The 22,867-nt window shown below is 41.8% G+C and overlaps 1 pseudogene; it reads right to left on the bottom strand.

Annotated features, from left to right (window-relative positions):
• Window positions 1-3,158: 3,158 nt before the first annotated feature.
• LOC145416744 (5S ribosomal RNA) lies at window positions 3,159-3,277 on the bottom strand (annotated as a pseudogene).
• Window positions 3,278-22,867: the final 19,590 nt, after the last annotated feature.

Raw genomic sequence — 22,867 nt, 5'->3', positions numbered from 1 at the left:
GACGCAACGTCATTTCTTTCCAAGTAGATACAACCTTGAGACCTTGGCATCCCATATTTACGTGTGTGGGGGAGGGTTAATGATGTTGTTGTTTTGGTTGTGGGAGTGGAAACGTTTGGGGAGGAGGGGGAGGTGGAGGAAAACGTACAGTCTGGGACAATATTTCGCTTAAATTTCATCTCTTTTACCTCATACTTTCTTCTGCTGGCTAATATTCCTAAGCTGTGAGAGGCTTGGTATGTACCTTCTGTCCATACAGTTGATGATTCTCCTCGATATGATCAGTCATGGAGGAAAGTGACGGGTCTGTCGTATGTGTGAAGCAGACGCAGTGGAAGAGCAGTCCAACCTTTGTCCATGACTGTACAGGTATATTGACAAGCGACGTAATTTTTTCCCCAGCCAATATAATTATAACGATGAAATCTTAGCCTCCCATATTTACAATTGTATGAGAGTGACATTTAGTTTGTTGTTCTTGCAGGGGGTGGGGGGCGTCCGCGGCGAGGTGGAGGAAGTGAAAGAAAGGTGAAATATATTAAAACACGATGCCATTTATTTCGTAACTAAAATAACCATGTGGCCCTGGTATCCCATATATAGGGTTGTGTGGGAGTGACGTGTGGGAGGGTTGTTGCTGAAGAAGATAAATACCTCAGAGGGGGGAAAGCCGTTGTGGAGGGAAGTGCAGAGCTATTTTGAAACGCAGCGTCATCTCTTTCCTGGTAAACAAAACCCTAAAGCCTTGGAATCATATATTTGCGTGTGTGGAGAAGGGTTGTTGTTAATGTAGGAGGGTAGAGACGTCTGATGGTGTGACAAAGCAGGGTAAGATGGGGGGGAGGTAGGCTTGTAGTGAAATGCAACATCATTTCTCCACTATAATCAATATAACCATGAGCCCTCTGAGTTCCATATTTAGGATTGTGTGGGAGTGATGTGTGGGAAGGTCATTATTGCTGTAAGGGGGTTCAAAGGTCTGATGGTGGGTGAGCGGCGAGGAGAGGGGTATCGTGATGACCTGGGTGATGACAGGGCAGGGATATCATACGGTGGAGAGTGATGACAGGGATACAGGTTCAGTGGCGTAGCGTAATAAGAGACTGGGAACATTATCGGCTATGGGCGACAGTCAGGGGCGAAGTGCTGAGATGATCTCAGTGATAAAACATTGAAAAGGATGGAAGTCGTGAGTGATAGCGAAGAGATAATGGCGCGTTTATTTAATCTGAAAAAGATTCATAATCCCTTTCAGTCACGTTAATGGTCAGGAGGAGGGCTGACTTGGCTAATAATCAACGAAACTCATTCTTACCTTATGAACAAGACTCACTGAATTTCAAGTAATCACAACTTAGTATTGAAGCAGCAGGAGGGGCCGCGTTGCGTCTGATAAAAACAAGCCGATTATTGTTGCTGTGGCAAAAACTGTGAGAAGGGATAATTATTGTGTAGATATTTGTGGTGAGATAAAGAGGTGACAACTGTGTGTGTGTGTGTGTGTGTGTGTGTGTGTGTGTGTGTGTGTGTGTGTGTGTATATATATATATATATATATATATATTTATATGTATTTGTGTGTATATATATATATATATATATATATATATATATATATATATATATATATATATCCATCCATCATCCAATCCTACATTGCCCCATGAGGAGAGTAGGAGCCCGGGGCTAGGCAGTTGGTCCCGACATTTAAGATGAGAGTGACCAGCCTCACTCATCCCCGAGTGGCATTACATGAGCAATCACCCCCAACCATCCCTTGGATGTAAACCTTCACCGGCTCAATCCGATTGGAGCGCAATAATTACCCACTAAACCACCAGGTGCCAAAATTTGGTTATATGGTTACCACCCAGCGTAGTAAATGGTTTCCCGGTGCACAGGAAACCATTTGGCTTGTCACTCAGTGCAGTCACCCACAGGCTGAAGGAAGTGGAAAGAATGAAGGAAAGAAAGACAGAAGAGGGAGTGTAAAGTCACCGGTAGGCAGAAGGACAAGGAAAGAATGAAGTAAAGAAAGACAGAAGAGAATCTAAGGAAAAAAGGGATGAGAGGAAAGGGCTGACACCCGACAGCAGCACTACATAGAGTGAGTGGATGGTGAGCGCCCCCACCTACCACTTGGATGGGTGACCGCCTGGGAACACCAGATGCTGTTGGCATCCCTAAGTGTCAAGTGGGGTTGGTGGAGGATTAGTGCCCCTCCTTGTAAAACAATTAACTCTAAGCCCTTGACCACCCCGTTTGGGATATATGGCATCTGGCAATGAATGAATGAATATATATATATATATATATATATATATATATATATATATATATATATATATATATATATATATATATGTGTGTGTGTGTGTGTGTGTGTGTGTCACTCACGACCTCCGCGTGCGAAAGATTTTGCTTGTGAAGTAGAGTCAGGATTTCGAAGGTTTGAATGACTATGTGACCCCCTTTGCTGGCCATGCTGTTTGCTACTTTTCCATACTTGTACTTGTTCTTCCTTTAAGTGTGGATCCTATCTCACTTCAACTTTCAGCTGGGAACTAAGGTTAGGCTGAAGACGACAACGATGACAACGGCGACGACGACGACAATGATGATGATGACGATGACGTATCACTTGTGGGAGGAGATGGTAGTTGTTATAATTTGTGATGAGATGAAGACGAGATGGTGACTGACGGTGACGAAACTGAATGCCTTACTGAAGTACAGTATATGACAACGGGTGGGGGATAATGGTGTTGTGTAAAGAGGACTATTGTACGTGATGATTTGTGTGCTGAAAAACGACTATGAATTTGGTGGTGCGCGACGGCAAGAGAATAATCTTCCAAATGATTAAACGTTTAACCCCTTCCGCCCATGCCATATTTCTGCATTTATTCTTGCTTCTACCATCCGACTACAAGCACCTCTGAATAGACTTCTCACACTGAAGGGGTTAAATACAGCCTTCATTAACCCTTTCACTATGGGGGATTCTCCTACGTCGAATAAAATCTAGTTGCAACAGGCATTTCATTCATTCATTGCCAGACGCCATGTATCCCAGACGGGGTGGCCAAGGGCTTAGAGTTAATTGTTTTACGGGGAGGGGCACTAATCCTCCACCAACCCCACTTGACACGTAGGGATGCCAACAGCATCTGGTGTTCCCAGGCGGTCACCCATCCAAGTACTAACCAGACCCAACGTTGCTTAACTTCGCTGATCGGACGGGAAGCGGTGTACTCAACGTGGTACAGGCATGACCTAGAAAATTACGTCACCGAATTAAAGGATTAATGAAAACTGAGGAAGACAGAGGTTGATATTGAAAAAAAAAAAAAAAAATGGTACCTATGGGATGGGAGGCGAGGGAGGGGTGAGTGTGTTCATGAGGCGTGTCACCAAGAAGAAACCTGCCGTGGACACCCGTGAGGTGAGAGGAAAAGTCAAGTGCGTTGGTTAGGTGTGAAGTCGGAATGTGTTGGTAAGATGTGAAGTACGCGTGGGTGTGTTAGTGATGTGTGACAGCGAGAATATGGTTACCTCGATAAGCCATGGGACGAGAGGTGAGGGACTGTGCTGGTGAGGTGTGATGAACGAGTAACTGTGCTGGTGAGGTGTGATGAACGAGTAACTGTGCTGGTGAGGTGTGATGAACGAGTAACTGTGCTGGTGAGGTGTGATGAACGAGTAACTGTGCTGGTGAGGTGTGATGAACGAGTAACTGTGCTGGTGAGATGTGAAAGAAGAGTGAATGTGTTGGTAAGGTGGAAGGGAAGAGTTTGTGTGTTGGCACGGTGTGAAGGAAGGGTGTGTATCGGTGAGGTGTAACGACAGAGTGTGTTGGTTAGGAGGGAGGGAAGAGTGAGTGTATTGGTGAGGCGTGACGAAAGAGTAAATGTGCTGGTGAGGTGTGACAGAAGAGTGAGTGTGTCGGTAAGGTGGGAGGGATGCCAAAGGTGACAGCTAGACATATGCCATCCCTCGGTTCGTGGGCGGGGCGATGATGTTGACTTAGGCCCTACACATCAGCACGCAGGGATGTTAGAAGAACTTACTGCACCAACCCAGTGACATATGAAACAGATGTAGCACATTTATGTTTTCTGATCAAATATTTCAAAAACAGTCTCCACCTTGACCAAAAGTTTACGAAAAGGAACATTTCTATCTCTGTTAAAAGTTACATGGAAATCGATAAAAAATAGGCTCCTGGGAAAAAGTGTGCCAAACTTCAGCATTTTATTACTGGGTTAATATTCAGTAATAATTACTTTTTCAACCAGGGACCATTTCTCAACACCCATAGAGCTACATTTACTTTGTACTGATATTACTGTTTAGGGGCTTATGAAGGGAAACTGCTGATGGTCAAAAAGGCGGAGTAGGGATGATGAGATGGTGAAGATGGGAGGATGGCCCGACAAGACGGATGGGATATGGAATTCAAAGCGAGGACGGATGGATAGGGAGGGAGGAAGGACGACAGAGGTGAAGCAGGAAAGGAGGCTAGGTAACAGAGGTGAGGCAGGAAAAGGCAGGATAAGAGGGATAAGGCAAAAGAAGGCAGGATAAGAGGAATGTGGCAGAGGAAGGTAGGATACGAGGGGTGTGGCAGCGGAAGGCAGGATAAGAGCGGTGCGGCACTGGAAGGTACGATAAAAGAGGTGTGGCAGAGGAAGGAAGAATAAGAGGGGTGTGGCAGAGGAAGGTAGGATAAGAGGGGTATGGCAGAGGAAGGCAGGATAAGAGGGTTTGGAAGAGGAAGGCAGGATAAGAGGGATGTGGCAGAGGAAGGCAGGATAAGAGGGGTGTGACAGAGGAAGGCAGGATAAGAGGGGTGTGGCAGACGAAGGTAGGATAAGAGAGGTATGGAAGAGGAAGGCGGGATAAGAGGGGTGTTGCAGAGGAAGGTAGGATAAAAAGGGCAAGGAAGAGGAAGGCAGGATAAGAGGGGAAAGGCAGAGGAAGACAGGGTAAGAGAGGTGAGGCAGAGAAGAAGGCAGATAAGAGCGGTGAGGAAGAGAGGAAGGCAGGGTAAGAGGAGTGAGGAAGAGAGGGTAAGAGGAGTGAGGAAGTGAGGAAGGCAGGGTAAGAGGGATGAGGTAGAGAAGAAGGCAGGGTAAGAGGAGTGAGGCAGAGTGGAAGGCAGAGTATGAGGGTTGAGGCAGTCATGAAGGCAAGGTAAGAGGTGAAGCAGAAAGACAGAGAAGGTAAGGGGTAAGGCAGGGAGAGAAGGAGGCAGTACGATAGGAGAAAGGCAGAGAGAGAGAAGGAGGCAGTACGATAGGAGAAAGGCAGGGTCACTGAGGGAGGCAGGGTAAGGCAGGGCACAAGGCAATGACAGGACAAAGGCCCATGAGAAATGATCACGTAAGGCGTCATCCATCTTGGTCTCACTCCACGCTTAATTTTCTTCCAACAAATTCTAGCTTCACATTTCAGAAATCCATTGCCACGTCCAAACACACACTCCATTAAATTTGGTGCATACGTTTTCAGGATATCAATAAAAAAGAAAGAAAAGAAGAGGGAAAACAAAGAAAAAACAGAAAAAATGATAAACTAAACAACCCTACGCACATTTTAACATCTTTACCCTTTGAGGACGGGAGAATTTTAAACTTTTATTAATCCTTGCACCCGTCAGACGATTTAACTAGCCTCAGCGTGGCGCGGATTGAAGCATTCTTCACTGACGCCTTTGGGCCTCGGGGAATTTCAATTATTTCATTCTCGTTACAGGCAGACTACATTTTTCAGCACCATGGTCGTCCCTGTTTGTCTATAGAGTTAGGGATATTGTGGAAAAAAAAACACAACCCTGAAATTATCTTACCCAGCTCATGACATTCTCTCTTTCCCTCTTATCTGTCCCTTCCGCACCCCGTAACTATTCTTTTCCTCCTATCTCTCTGCATGTGTGTGTGTGTGTGTGTGTGTGTGTGTGTGTGTGTGTGTGTGTGTGTGTGTGTGTGTGTGTGTGTCTCTCTCTCTCTCTCTCTCTCTCTCTCTCTCTTGGATACTTCTTTCCCTCCCTCACTTCTCGTATTTTCATCCTAGTCGCCTATTGTTCTGGACACAGAATATCTATGAAAGACATCAGAACGAAAAGTTGGCTAGAGAAGTTATCGAGAGAGAAGTTATCACCATCCTCATCCTCCTCTTTATCACCAGCCATAACTCCCACCACAGAGATAAGGTGACGTATGATCCGGGTGTGCATTAAAGAAATTATTTGTATGTCGTCTCAAAATAAAAGAAAAACAATCACCCTTTAATGCGTTGTTGTTGTTGTTAATCTCACGTGTGGTTAGGGTGATGTGCATGATTGAAAAGCCTCCATTCAGTCTCTATGGTTTCTGCGACTAACTCAGCTGGATGAAATCGTCTGGAGTTATAAGGAAGAGAATACTAGTGTTGCATGAGAAGGTTAACTCAGAAAATATTAACACACTCAAACTCCAAGGACTCACTTTCACCTGTACCAAGCAGTAATGAGGTGTTTGGGTCACGTATCAATATTACCTGCGCCATTTGACTGCCTCACACACACACACACACACACACACACACACACACACACACACACACACACACACACACAAACACACACACACACACACACACACACACACACACACACACACACACACACACACACACACACACACACACCACCACCACCACCACCACCACCACATACGTGCATAACTTATCGACCGGCCTGAGTCACGGCTAAAAATACATTACAGTCGTAATCACGAGTTAATGCTTAAGTTATAGGATGAAAGAGCAAAGAAAGTCACACGAAGCTATTTATTCATGCAATGGATTTTCATTATCCTGTTATTAATGCTTCAAAAGGGATAGCGAGAGAGAGAGAGAGAGAGAGAGAGAGAGAGAGAGAGAGAGAGAGAGAGAGAGAGAGAGAGAGAGAGAGAGAGAGTCAGCTAAAAATTCAGTATTATAACTCAAAATCTGGCCATTACATTAGTAAAGTCCATAACATAAACCCTTCACTCCGAGGACGTATTCTTTTTGTTACGTCCCTTTCTTCATTATTATCACAACGCAAATTTTTTCAGTTTATGGGAGATGTCTTGATGTGGAGTTAATGAGGGTTAAATCTAACTCCATCGGCTCGAAAAATCTATCTTAAAGGAAATGCAATCGTGTAAAAACAGAAACACACACACACACACACACACACACACACACACACACACACACACACACACACACACACACACGACTTAAGGGATAAAATGGAACGCCCACACTCATATCTGTTGCATTTCAAAAGTACAGACGACAAAATGTATTATAGATTTACTTCGTGAGAACTACGAACATTATGTATTCTAAGGCAAAACTTGGTGGCAATGCTAACGTCATCATGAGGTCATACACGACACTAACGAGCGTATTATTAAAACAAAGGTGCAGGACTGAGAGTTATGGCGGTCAATTTCAAAACACCCGTGAGGAGAGGAAACAGACTGCATTCCACTTGGTATACCTCGGCGAGCAACGAAGTAGAAAGGTGGCACTTCTATTATTTTCCGTCGTGTGTATCAGCGGCGTAAAAAAATAAAATCTAACGTCTACATTCCTTTTTGGCGATGACGTATTCGGTATTATAATCTTGCTACCTCCAGGCGATTGTGTTAAACTTTGAAGAGTTCAGGTGAAGTCTAGGGGTAAAAAAAAAAAAAAATCTATCTTCACAACCTGATTTCTCTCCCTCAGCTGAATAAAATCGCCTGGTGGTGGTAAGAATAAAAAAAAAGTCCTCGGGCTAACAGGCTTAATTTCTTCACCCCGATAACGTATTTCTCGCTTTATGTTTATTCAGCGATATTATTGGTCTGTGGCTGTGAAGAAATTAGCTATGACGTTCAGGTATTCTGAGTGGCATTGGGGACTTCGTGACACTTCTTCCTTTGCGATTTTTTTCTTTCTTCACATTACACCTCGATATTCCATTTCTGTCATCTATATATTGCTGGTATGAGCATAGTTTGCCTTAATATCAAACCAGGAACATTATCAAAAGTGTGAAGTGCAAAATGAATCGGTGAGGAAGAGGTGTAACGAAATCTCAGAGGCCTATTAACAAACAACCCTATATCTAACCCCACCAGTTCTAACTCTCCACTAATGTGCATATAATCGTCCACTGGTACCATGGACAAAGCAGAAAAACGCGTCCTCGGGTTGAAGATGTTAAGTGCGGTATGAAAATCCTCCACACAGTTCTCGCCTTTTCAGCTGTTGGGTCGGTTTATTTCCCCTCGTCCCAGTTCACTCTGCAGTACAAATGGGGACCTGCATGTAAATCTGATAGATGTGTATCGTATTCTAAATGAAGACTGAGACTTGGTTACAACTGATGCTTTTATAACCGTCGTGCAATCGACAGGTACTAATTCCAAGCCTTCTTCCCGCCCGCAAGACAGACGGGGTCCATGTGGAAGTCGGGGGAGGGCGGAGGGGGTGGGGTTGCAACAGTAAGGTAACAAAGTGGTGTGGATGGGGAGTGGAGGCTAACCCCTTCACAACGATGGTGTATTTATATGATATTCTTGCCTTCACCTGACGATTTTATTCAGCTTATGGGATATTTAAGAACAGCAGAGATTGGATACACCTGTAACTTTAGTATCCCCTTTAATACATGAGTTCCTTCCAAATCTGATTACAACTGCTTAGTGGTAACCTGATTAAAATGAAAAATATGTTACCGAACTGAAGAGGTTAAGGTCCATATTCTAGATGGGAAAAGAGGTTTAGTACCATCTCTCTCTTCAGGGTTTATTAAGCGCATTACACACTGACATTCTCATGTATGTTGACTATATCATCTTGATACCGACATACACTGTCTCAGTACCGGTAACTTGTATGTTTGAAGATTTAAAAAAAAAAATGCATTGTGCGAAATATATAACTGTTAAAGATTTGTTAGGGAGTGTCTTATGCCACCTAGAATACTGTCGTAAGTCAGACGTGGGAGAGGGAATGTTGTTACTGTTGACTCCTCTCCGGGAAAGGAAATGATGGGAAGAGAAAGGATGTTTATACAGTGGATTATACCCCGCAAGTATTGATAACATCAGGGAACGGCACCCCACGTCAGCACTACACATCTACTTTATTTTCTGTCTGAAAGTACGTGCGTTCGACCACAGAATGGGGCAGAGAACAATTTGATGATTTAAATTTCATTAAAACAGACTTCAGGAGGAGGAGAAGGAGGACCAGCATCGACACAAACATCTCTGTGTCGATGCTGGTACTACTCTTCTTCCTACAGCTTAGATGCCCCAGGAACAAGACTGTATCTGATGATCCAAAACAGGCTTTGGTAAGTTTCCACAAGACCCAGCAACATGTTATAAAAAACACCCTCTCTAATACCATGACGCCAGTCTTGAATACGTCGGGCCTGACATGTATTTAATATGGACGTCGGCATCCGGACAGAAATAGTGACATGTGAAGATGTGTAGAAAGTAAGAGGCCTTTTGGATGTTAAGGAACGAACTGTCAGGTCAATCCCCGGACTCTGACACATAAAAAAAAAAAATCATTACAGCCAAACACTGAATTACTACTCCATTACACAAATGTGGAATATTTAAAAGAATATATAAGATTAAATAGGGTTTCAGTAGGAGGCTTATAATCTAAGAGGCACCGTGGGCGTTTCATGACTTGGTATTTTCTGTTATTTACAGTTCAGCAAAACAAAAGATGAGAGAGCGGGTAAAAGACATCAGCAGCTGCTGACTGCATGACATCATCCACCATCACTGTAGCCACATCATCCACTACACAATGACCCGATTTATTCATACACATTATTTGTCCTGACGTAAACAAACACACACACATAGACACACACACACACACACACACACACACACACACACACACACACACACACACACACACTAGTATATATATATATATATATATATATATATATATATATATATATATATATATATATATATATTTGATAATGTTTCTCCTTGAGGCGAGGCCAAGACCTAACAGACAGCTGGCACCACTGACAACCAGTACAACTAATTCAACACAATAAGAAAAACACGCATCAAAATACCAATCCCTTGCATTGGGAAACATGCATATAATTACCAGGATTTGTTCAACAGCCAGTCGCTTAATGCAGGGATGACGTGACCTTGTGGTGGGACCGGCAAAACACGTGACGATGCATTTCAAAACCCAGCGTGGGCGGAGGCCGGTGAAGAGGAGCTTAGTCTTCACCCGCCCTAGCTAACTCTGACATAAATGCTCTTATTTTATACTGGCCTTGCAAGCTGCCTGTTTCTGTATATTAATCTGCGTAATAAAACGCAATGCAGCGGCATACAGTCATGGCATAAAACAACATAAGCAGGTTTTCACACAAAACCACCTTTGATGCAAACTTTGCTTAAGAAGCTTGGCCCCGACACAAGGAAATAAGTTAACCGCTTCGTGGTAATAAAACGTGGTAGTGTCTCGTTAAAGAAGATAAACAGTTCTCGTGATGGAACACATTATTCTGACTGACACTGAGCGACTGTATTCAGCTTTCGGAAATCTCTGCTGATCAGAGGGTTACTCGGTGGTCTCTGGATATTAATCAAGGAGCTGTTTATCATCTAGCTTCCATCGGATATGGAAACCTTTTACAACAAGGCTACCAAACCTACACTGCCTGACAGAAAAATCAGGAATGCGGCGATCATTCACTCAGGTATTCCACCGTCGTCAAATTAAGTTCATTGGGGTACGAGTAGAATGTGAACAATTCAATGCGAATGCTGCGGCCGTTCAGAGAATCCAACCTGGCCAACTTTACGACACTACAGTCCTCCACCTGACGCTGTAAATTGTTTGGACCGTGTATGTCACCCAGTAATGCCATGGAATGTGTGGGATCTGTATACGTTGCAATCAGTGTCACCCGTCCACACTTCCTATGCCATACAAATAGATAGCGTATCACTATGTTAAAAAAGGTTTTTACCTGCGCCACAGAAGATGCCTACTACACGAGATCAAAGCGAGACTATCTTGTTATCGTTACTGTTACAGTTGTTCACGAAAAAAAAAGAAAAAAAAAGCTCCCATTTCTGTTATTGTTGTTCGAGAAAACTTTATTAAAAAAAAAACTTAACTGCTCAAACTATTAATCCTACAACACCCATTCTCATATGGCATACCCTAATGGCCTTTCCTCATGCCACAGACCAAATTCGCTTCGAGTCCTGATACTGTACTAGTGAAATGGCTACCCAAAAATAATCATCCAATCCGGGAGACTGCAAACAATTGGATCATCTCAATATTTAGTGTGAGGGGCGGGCCGGTTAGCACAGGTATGATGGCCACTCCCTCACAGCCGGTAACGGAAACTTGGTCTGGCCAGCTGGAAGGTCAGAGGGGCGGCTGAGGGTGAGAGTGGGCGGCGGTGATGTCATGATCTCAAATGCTTCCTCCGCTGGCGCAACGGTCACGCCACGCTGTGCAATCTTCACTTCACATCCTCCCATAATCATCACCATCATCATTATCTTCCTCCTCCTTCTCATCATCAGCTTACCCGTCCCTCCCACTTATATCAGGTAGGAGGGATTCAGACACAGGAAGAGGAAAACAAAAAAAGTAGAAGAACTATAAAACAGTGGCTAGTAAAAGAAGACGATGACGAAGAAGAAGAAAAAGCGACACGTCCACACACTTATAATTCAAGCCTTCCTTCCCCATCTCGGGGGAAGTCCAATAAAAATTTCCTTGTGTTCATACACAATGTAATATATTTCACTGGCGGCAGTGAATGAACCCCAGCATTTCCCGCGTGGCAAAACAAAGGGTTAGGGAGGCGTGGCGGGAGGTAAGAGAAGACATCAGCTGCTAGTGCATGACATCATCTACCCCCACTGTAGCCACATCATCCACTCCATAACGACCCAGTTTTATTATATACATTATTATTATTGTTTTCCTTTAACACACACACACACACACACACACACACACACACACACACACACACACACACACACACACACACACATAGGTGTAGGAATTAACTGGAAAGAAAATAAGAAGCTGATGGATTTGGACTACGCTGATGATATTGTACCGATTTGCGGAGGTATTTACGAGATGCAGAGGGTTCTTGATTGTCTGGTGGAGGAAGTAGAAAAAATGGGATTGGTAATAAATTGTGGAAAGACTGAAATTATAAATATGAACGTGGAGAACCAAATCGATTATGTAATTGGGAATAATGTGGTGAAGAATGTAGAAAACTTTAAATATCAGGGAACGATTGTATCATCTAATGGATCATTAAACAATGAAATTAAGGAGAGGATTAGACAGGCTTGGCGAGCTGTTGGAATGTTGAAATCTGTTTGGAATAATATGCTTTCGGTACATACTAAAGTGAAAATTTACAAGTCCATGGTTAGACCAATTTTAAATTATGGGCATGAGGCATGGTACAGTACAATTGCAACAGATCAGAAAGTATTAGGTTTTGAGAATAAAATACTGAGAAGGATTCTTGGGGTAAAGTGGCAAGACAGAATTACAAATGAAAGATTAAGGGATATAACGAGAGTGGAACTAATTAATGAATATGTGAGACTGTCTCGCTGGAAGTGGCTGGGGCACATATACAGAAAAGAAGGCAGTTTAATACAGGATGTGCCAGAGTGGACTGCTAGAGGAAGAAGAGGTAGAGGTAGGCCAAGAGAAATCTGGTTGAGGACAATGAAAAGAGAAGCAGGAGAGGAGTGTTGGTGGGATCTGAAGGAGATGGCAAGAGACAAATATTGGTGGAGAGAGTTCATCGAGGCCCTATGCATCCCGTGGGGTGCCACAGGAAATGATATATATATATATATATATATATATATATATATATATCTATATATATATATATATATATATATATATATCAAAATCATGGCGTTTGCATGATTCCTATTCTTGCTATAAGACATTCATTTTTATTGGTACCACTTTCTTCCAATAAAAATCTCTACAATTTCCTAAGCTGATGAAAAAACACAGACAAGAAGCCTTATTCTATTGAAATCGGTCATAGTTCATCGCTTATTACCATTTCTTGCCCAGAACATTAGAACTTACACACACACACACATATATATATATATATATATATATATATATATATATATATAGAGAGAGAGAGAGAGAGAGAGAGAGAGAGAGAGAGAGAGAGAGATTCGTTTCCTTACATAAAAAGACGATAGTTCTGGAGTACTGCTTACTTCACATTTACCTCAAAGGAGGATATGTATTCCTAATCTACAGAACCAATATGTCAAGGTGATAACGGATCACTGAGAAGATGGATGATCTATAAAGTCATCCCAAATTAACTTCTTCACTGTAGGAATAGTTCTCGGCTCTGCAAGAATGTTTATCAATTGTTTATTAAGAAATAATCAACTGCGTCTGTAGTAATAAAAGGGCTAATTGAAACAGTTTTATACACACTACTGATTTCTCTGATACCTCATAATTCCTCTGTTTGGTCTATACAAAATAACAAACTGCAACCAAACAGCTAAGTGGAAAGGTTCTTCACTCCAAAGATGTCATGCTTGGGTACAGCCTATTGCTGGTAACTCCAAATACGTTTACTTCGTTTAGAGTGAGTTCCTCTAATGAAGGGCTTCAAGAAGGCTATGCGCAAGCTCGTCATTTCTGAGAGTCTCTTCTAAGCTGACTAAAATCGTGTGATGGTAGCCTGATTAAACGTATAAATGTGCATCGTTGTAAAATGGTTAATGTTCAAATGTAAAAAACTATATCTTCCTCACAAGTCGCCTTCTTGAGGTTCTGCTTCACCGAAGGTCCAAAACATATACTCAGATATTCCCCATTGAAGATTTTATTGTTACCTTTGATTTAGAAATACTATTTTTTTCCAGTTTACGACATCAGTGATTCGAAAAAGCTGTGATATTTTGTAACACATCCCTGATTTATAATAAGAAGTACCTGCATAACGAGAAATTTGACCTTATCACCTGACTTCGATGATTAACCTTCTGAGCTACATATAGGCAGATAGACAGATAGATAGATAGATATTTTCACTCGGCTTCGGACCGACTTAGTAAACGAAGGTTAGTACAGCATTCATTAATGTCTGCAGTACTGAACTGGGGGGATTTCCTAACCAGGATAAAATCTTCCAACTGTAGCAATAATAAATTACAGACGTCATCGTACTGAAGGGGTGAAAGCAGTTAAATAAATGAATTAAAATCTTATTCTGCAACAAATGTAACTTGTTTATGTCGCTGAACGAGCAGTAAAATTAACTCGTAGGCCACCGTTTGCAGTAATAATCTGTAGCTGCTTATGCGTCACAAATAAGTGACAAAGTTCCGTATTTTTTTTAAATTCTACCATCAGCAACTCGGAGGCTCTACACACACACACACACACACACACACACACACACATATATATATATATATATATATATATATATATATATATATATATATATATATATATATATATATTCTACACAGTATATCAATTCTGAAGAGAGAATAGTAAACCAAATCCTTCATGACGGTGATATTCATTTTATTCTAGCTACTTTCAGACGCTAATTAAATGAGGAGGTTAGACTGAGATCAACCTCAACACCACGAGAGGTCCCACAGAAACTTAGTATAGCGATGTGGCTGTAACGAAATGAAAATGAAAATACGTCCTTGTACTTTATTTGTTAAATGATTTAACTAATTCGCACGTTAAAACAGACGATTTTCTTTTTTGTCCCTTTGCAATAACTGTCATGGGCTATTCAACTACAGTCGTGTTCAACAGTTCGTTTACAATGTCTGTAAACAATGTCTTACTAAACCAAAACCATTTAAATCCAATGTCAGATCTTACTAAACCAAAATCATTTATATCCATGCGGACTGGATGGTTTGAGATAATTTCTTTGTTTGTTCAGTACATCAAAAATGTAAAGAGATTACTGATCACGGCTGTACCACTGACTGGGAACATGTGGCGCACAAGTACAGTAGTCTAATACGGGGAATACTTACGGACCTCCAGGTACTGTATGTCATACTCGTATCATTTGTGGTGCCCGATATACAGTACATACCTGAAACAAAATAAAAAATGATTAATTGTATACTCTAGAAGTTTTAATCATCATCATCAACATCATCATCATCATCTGTCCATTAACCCCAACTACTGTACAGGCGGGGCGAGGCAGGAACTGAAAACAAAGAGAGCGAAATTATGAGAATGTGAGGACTATCCGCAACATACCACCCACTGACACGGGCCACACAATCATTCACGCATCCTTCAAGCATTCGAAATCCTGTCCCCACCTCACATATACCTGTCAGATTATTGTAGTACGTTCAGTTAACCCTCTCAGCTCCAGGGAGTTTTTTTTACAGCACTTTCCTGCTATCGACAGATTATTTTATTCAGCCTAGATACGAATGATCGAAATAAAGTAAGGGGGGGGGGGAGATCTAGCCTTCGTTAAACCCTTGAAAAAACGAGACCTCTGTCCTAAGGTAATCATCTGAAAGGAGCAACAGCAAGTAGGAGCAATCAGAATGCAACACCCGCACCCCACTACCGATCTAATGCCGAATCTTTGAGCCTGTAAGACGACCCTGACCTCTCGTTCCTCTCAAAATACAGTTACTGTACTTTACCTGCTGCTCATTCCATCCACTTAGGTCCAAAACGGATATAAACTGTATAAGCTGGTTGTGTCCTGTGACCTTGACATCTGAACTAGTGTTCTGAAAATACAGTCACTTCATCTTTGGCAATCCTTCAACCCTTCACCAAGTTTGGTTCAAATCGAGTCAGAAATACTTGGATTAAAGGGCCACATTTATTCCTTAGTGATTTATTTCCCATATCAACTTAATACTGATTTGTATGATATTCAAAGCTTTTACTATAGATTTAGTTTGCTTCCAAAATAAACAAGAGGATATCAAGGTGCAGTAAACAAAACTAGATCGTTATGGAACGTACTATGAAATTTCCTAAGCCATTACGAATATTGCCCAGTATCAGGGACTAACCGACCAAAGACCAATATCAATACAGGACTGTTGAACCATCAAGAAACTAATATAATTAATTAATCAGTAACTATACTTAACATCGTGAAATAAAAAAATTATATATATATTTTCTTTTCGATAACATAGTGCTCCATATTCCATAGACGATTAAACATACACAGGAAGAGGGAACATGATAATCGAGTAAAAATATCTTACGGAACAACACAGTCGATAGTGAAAAAAGAAAAAAATGCAAGCATGAATGCAACTACGCACCTGCTCGGAAGAATAATTATACAGACTAATGCATATTGTGAAGGACACTGAAATTGCGTGCTCTGAAGTGTAAAGACTTTTCATGCCCGGTTTAATGTGGAAATGTTTTGGGCCAATCACGAGAGATCCATCAGTGTAATTCCGGAGAAGGTATCATATATACATACATACATACATAGAGAGAGAGAGAGAGAGAGAGAGAGAGAGAGAGAGAGAGAGAGGGTACATAAATACATAGATAGATGAAGGTAGATAGACAGAACAAAGATATATTGATATAAATATATGCATCCATGTGTAATGCCCAGTAAAATCTTCAGATTTCAGGGAAAATAAACTGTCTACTACACAAGAAATTTATTTTAATTCACGGCATAAGATCTACTGTGTATTCATTACGTGAAATATCCCAACGGGTATGCAGCAGCATAATCCAATGGCTACATACAAGCACATCAAATAATAAATCCCAGACCATCAGATGAGACTCTGAAAAATGTTTCCTGAGTGATGTAACTGAAAACTGGGAAAACTCACCCCACAACTGGCGATAGAGGTGGCGACTCATCCTGCCGCTACACCTCACTTTCACAACTGTCGTCGCTACTTTAACTTACATCATGTTTCCTAGTTCAAGATTATATAGTTTTTCTACAGATTCTAAATGGTAAGGCACAGATGAGATGAACGTTGAACAAACAAAACATATTTTTCAATTATCTGCGATGAAATAAACGACCATAATTCCACGAAAAAACGTGTAACTGTAACATGCAAGCCACAAACACCACTCTACATCAGTTCTGCCCCGCAGACAAGGGACAAGGCAGGCATTCTCGTGAGAAAGTCCAGAATATATGAGGCGCAGCGATCACACCCACTAGCCACACACCTCAAGCCTAAACTGCAGATGTTCAGCGTACGGCACCAACACCGGATGTTGTTATCACAGTCTGTGATTGTTTTATATCTTCTGTAATATCGTCATCCGAGCTTTCCCATTACTAAGTATTGTAGAATTTGTAATGCAAACCAAAATATCCCTAACAGGACCTAGAAATAGCACACACTTAGGTGTGTGTCCTGGTAAAATTTTTTATTCAAGCAAGACTTTTATACCCATAAGCTTTCTTTCTTCAAGAAAGGAAGGAAACTTCTTTGTATTTCAGCATTACATGGTGTTCAAGGGGTTAGATGAGACTGTTGATCATAAATTCGTGCGACCAGTCCCGATTGTAGCAAGATGCAACAGGAGGATTCGAATTTCTTTGAAAATCTTCACAATTCTTTTATGACATCCAAGCATACATGTATGTCATTAAAACCCCTTTCCTAATACCATCACATCAGTCTGGAATGGAACACTTCCATCTTATACCACCTGCGGAACAGGGTTCGGTATCAGTGCCCAAGTGAAGCCATGTGAAGACGTGTGCAATAGCTGTTGGTGTTGTGAGTTAAAGGGAAAGGACTGCCAAGCCTATGCTCTGTCTTATTTCTAATAGTTCTGCCACGCATCGACAGACAGCACCATCAATGTAAAGTATCTGACAAACAAATTTCCCTTTTTATACTAATGATCCGACAGTACCTATGCTAATAATACTACAAGGGTAAGCTCAGTATCACCAGACATCCTATGGGTCAATGTGATTCAATGGATTTGCAATTAAAACGGTTAAACTCTGGTTCCTAATTATTAAATACTGTATTTAATGGCTACGGAGGCAGAAAAAGAACCATCATATTTTGGCTAGATGAGTGAAGTTTACTGTAGTCCGAGTGAATCACATGGTTTTTCGATTCATGCACGTATCCATTAACTGTTTCCTATTGATTTCTGTACAACACATCAAGCACCTTCAAGTATTCTACCTGAGAGTCGCACCGTCAAAATCAGGTCAGGAGGTTCGAGTAATAACGATCGCAACCTTTACATGACATTTTCTCTAACTTTTGGGCTTACGCCCACACGGCTCTCAGCGGCTCCTACATAGTATGTATACGCATGTATGGATAGAGAGATAGATATCCATTTATTTATCTATCTACTGATCGATCAACATAGATACATAGACAGGAATTTTACAGGAATATGAAAACACCAAGGCCTGCAGGTAGTGTATAATCCTTCCACCGTTCGCCCCACTTACAGTTCTTGTTTATTTAACCTAAAGGGAGGGGGACACATAATTATATTACATTCACCTTTGACCCGTATAATCTTGTCCCAGCCACCATCAGAGGTCCTTCCTAAGCTGAATGAAATCGTCTGGTGGTAGCAAGGAGAATGACCCAGGTATTGCAATTAATGGTTAATGGAGATTTTTTAACCGAGCCTCTATCAACGCTCTGTCCTTAGCTGAACAATTTCGTCTGGAGGTAGCAAGTAATAAATAAACAGGCAAAATGAGAAAAAAAATAAAAAATACACGTTAACGTCATAAAGAATAAACTATTTCCTCGCATGACGCATTTTCACGTATATTTGCTATCTCCAGACGATTTAATTCAAAATACCAGTGATTTTTCGAACTGTAGGTATTAGATACAGCCTTCACTCAACTTGTCGAATAAAAAAAAAAATATTCGTAAGTTGTATTAACCGCTTGGAGGTAACAAAAATAAATAGCCCAAGTAGAAACCGTACTGAAAGGGAGTGAGCAGAAAGTAAAGGAAGAGAACAGAAAACTGCCAATTTTTACGACAAAGCAATCCCTCTGTTTGTGGCGTCTCCTCCCTCAGGTTTCTCACGCATCACCTTGTCCTCATTCCCAAAGTCACGACTCTAATGCACGTGTGAGCCAAGCGACCTTAGTCCCGTCAGCTTAAGAGGCTAACTATACACTCTACCGTAACTTGGTCCAGACTTTTGTCCTTCTGCAGCAAAGTTCACGTAATTCAGTGGGAGAAAAACACAATACTACGGCTCTACATCCTTTACACAGCACTTCCTGGTAAATAACATGATATTAGTAGTACCTGTGTTAATCTTGTGTTACAACTCAGTATTCTTTTTTTTTTTTTTTTTTTTTATGCGAGGAAGAAGGAACCAAAGGCCATGGCCCGCAGTAACAGTTCCCTCCAAGAGAAAAACAAAATACAAGAGAGAGCCAAATTCAAGATCCGATCATTTTGAGATGCCTGGACACACTGCGTTTGAAAGACTGGAGATCATAGGCAGCAGGAAATACAGATAGAGGGAGACAGTTCCAGAGCTGACCTGTTGCACAAATGAAAGACTGGGAGCAACGGTTAACTCTTGCATTAGAGAGTTGGACAGAAAAGGGATGAGAGTTTGCTGCCAGACGGGTGCTACGCGCCCGTCGTAGAGGTGGAGGAATGCAAGCAGACAGTTCAGCAGAGCAGTGACCATTAAAGTAGCGATAGAAAAGAGATAAAGATGCAACAGTGCGGCGAAGAGACAGAGGTTGAAGGGAGTCAGTAAGAGGAGGAGAGTTAATGAGACGAAAAGCCTTTGACTCCACCCTATTGAGAAGAGCTGCATGTGGGGAGCCTCCCCACACATGAGAGTTGTACTCCACACAGGGGCGGATAAAACCTCTGTATAGAGTCAACAATTGTGCAGGGGTAAAGAAAGAGCGGAGTCGGCTTAGCACACCCAATCTCTTGGACGCAGATCTTACAAGAGATGTAATATGGTCTTTCCAAGATAAGTCCCGAGTAAATGAAACCCCAAGCATGTTCAAGGATGATGCAGGATTAAGCTGAATATTATTAAACATTAATGGGTATACCTGTGGAAGATTTTGTCGGGTTGATAGGTGTAAGAACTGAGTCTTAGATGCATTAAAGACAACCATATTATTTTTACCCCAGTCAGCGACACGAGCCAAGTCAGACATTAGGTGTGCCATAGCCTCATCCCTTGTTTCTTGAAGTAACTGCTGAGATGGGCGTTGCAGGAACCGAATGGAAAGGTGAAGGGTGGAGTCATCAGCGTATGAGTGGATAGGGTTAGATGTACAGCTTAGAAGATCATTGATGAATAAAAGGAAGAGAGTTGGTGATAGGACAGAGCCCTGAGGAACACCACTGCTGATAGATCTAGGAGAAGAACGATGGCCGTCTACAACAGCGGCTATAGAACGACCAGAAAGGAAGCTAGCGATGAAGGCACAGATAGAAGGATAGAAACCGTAGGAGGGCAGTTTGGAAATTAAAGATTTATGCCAGACTCGATCGAAAGCCTTTGAGATGTCAAGTGCAATGGCAAAGCTTTCGCCAAAGTCCCGAAAGGAGGATGACCAGGAGTCTGAAAGGTAGGTGAGAAGATCGCCAGTGGAGCGTCCCTGACGGAACCCATACTGACGATCGGAAAGAAGGTTGTGATAGGAAAGATGCCTTAAAATTTTTCTATTAAGAATTGACTCGAAAACTTTTGAAATACAGGACGTTAAAGCAATTGGACGATAGTTGGAGGGTTGGGAGTGGTCACCCTTCTTTGGGACTGGCTGAATGAGAGCAAACTTCCAGCAAGAAGGAAAGGTACAAGTTGACAGACAAAGGCGAAAGAGTTTGCCTAGGCAGGGTGTAAGCACAGAAGCACAGTTCTTGAGAACAACAGATGGAGAGATGGTGATTTTAAGACAAGTAGGAGTAAACGAATATAGCACCTCTTCCTTGATTGTTTATTATTCCCATTTTATCTCCATATTCATCATTATGCCTTTTATATCCTTTTAATGTGAACATATGTGGCATAGAATATAATAGCAAAAAGTAATGGGCTGTACAAAGAAACAAACTGGTAAGGAAGAGGTGCCATAAAACCTCCTAAATTCACCTGAATACGACACAAGATCTCTCTGCCTTATTATCACAACTCTACCTAGGTCAGTTTCAACTTTCACAGATTTACATACTCTAGTGTGTTTATTTTAACTTGACGACGATCCCTAAACCCTTTTGGCTCAGTTGATGACCAAGTGTCATGCTGGAGAGACGACTTTACCTACTAAAGAAGGAGATTCAGTCCTATCACATAGGTTGGGCTTGTCGAATCTCATGCAGCTACGACAGAGAAATCAGACTGTAGGAGTGGCCTAGTTTCGTCAGCTAAAAATGATGCCGAAAATACTAGGGAAATAATATTAATGTGACACAGCCTTCTAACTTCTTCCAGAAAGAAATAATATTCAGAATACTTTCCTCCGTGTCTGTGTATCTTTTAAATATGGACACAATTTGCATTAATGAAACACAAGAATATTAAAGTACCACAAACAGAAAAAAAAATGATAAGAAACTTGGGCTAGAAAACCACTTAACCAGACAAAAATACAGGCTTCTGTTTCACAGTAGGGTCCGTGAATCATACGGCCATACGTGAATCCAGGTGACCCTGCCATAGCACAAAGCGGGGGAGGGGAGGGGGCAGTGCTCACCTGCAGTTACACACACACACACAAGCACCAGTTTAAAATAATCAATTTCACTCATACTAGACACTAGACACACACGTATCAGTAAAAGTAAGTAATTTCATCCACCCCAGACACTGCCGCAAAACCCTAATATATTTGACTTCTCTCTTTCCCCTATATTGCCATAAAGATAGCAATGGAAGTCAAACTGGTATATGTATGAATGTATGTTTTTTAGCAGCCGGTTATACAAGCCTGACATGGGCGGGTACTAAATGGGTACTGATCCACATTTTATTCCTGGAGAATTGATCCGCTTCCACAAATATGGTTTTATATTCTGATCCTGCTTCCCTCTAAAGAATAGGTCTACACTGCCTGGTGGAATGGGCGCATGGTAGTCTAGTGGTTAGAACGCACCACTCGGAATGACAGCTTTGCTTTGCGCGCATGGTGTCGATCACCAAGAGGTATTTAAAAAAATTTCGATCATGCAGTGCCAGTAGGGGGTATGCTAGACATCGTTTCATATTTGTCTACCTATCTATCCATCTAGAGATATATACAGAGATGTAGATATAGATGAAGATATATAATTTAAAATAATAATAGCTATTGAAAATCTACCGATGGTGCTAACTAAAGGTGAAATTATGCTTCCACATTCCTAAATTAGAACTAAAAGATAATTCTGGCAGCAATGAGGAAGGGTCAGGCGGGGCGACTGTGATGGGGGGCAACCTGGAGGCACGGCAACGATGGCCAGGCACGCGACACAGGCAGGCAGGCAGGCCAACAGAACGCAGGGGAAGAAGAGGAGGGGGGGGAGGTCATGAGGTAAAGGGAGAACAGTTGGAAGCAGAAGGGAAGGGGGTGTTAGGTAGTAAAAGCAGGGAGGATGGGGGGATGAAGAGGTAAGCAGACCACTAAAAGCAGAGGAGAAAGGGGATCAAGGGGTACAAGCAAACCAGTAAAAGCAGGGGAAAGGGGATGAGTCAGGGGGTAATGGCAGATCAGTATAAGTAGGGGAGAGGGGGTGGGTCAGAGGGT

Source organism: Coenobita brevimanus, chromosome 13, assembly GCF_032717465.1.
Source record: "Coenobita brevimanus isolate Jiangsu-jjx chromosome 13, ASM3271746v2, whole genome shotgun sequence".
Taxonomy (NCBI): domain Eukaryota; kingdom Metazoa; phylum Arthropoda; class Malacostraca; order Decapoda; family Coenobitidae; genus Coenobita; species Coenobita brevimanus.
Note: the sequence above shows the minus strand (reverse complement) of the source record. Positions and strands in the feature narration are given on the sequence as shown.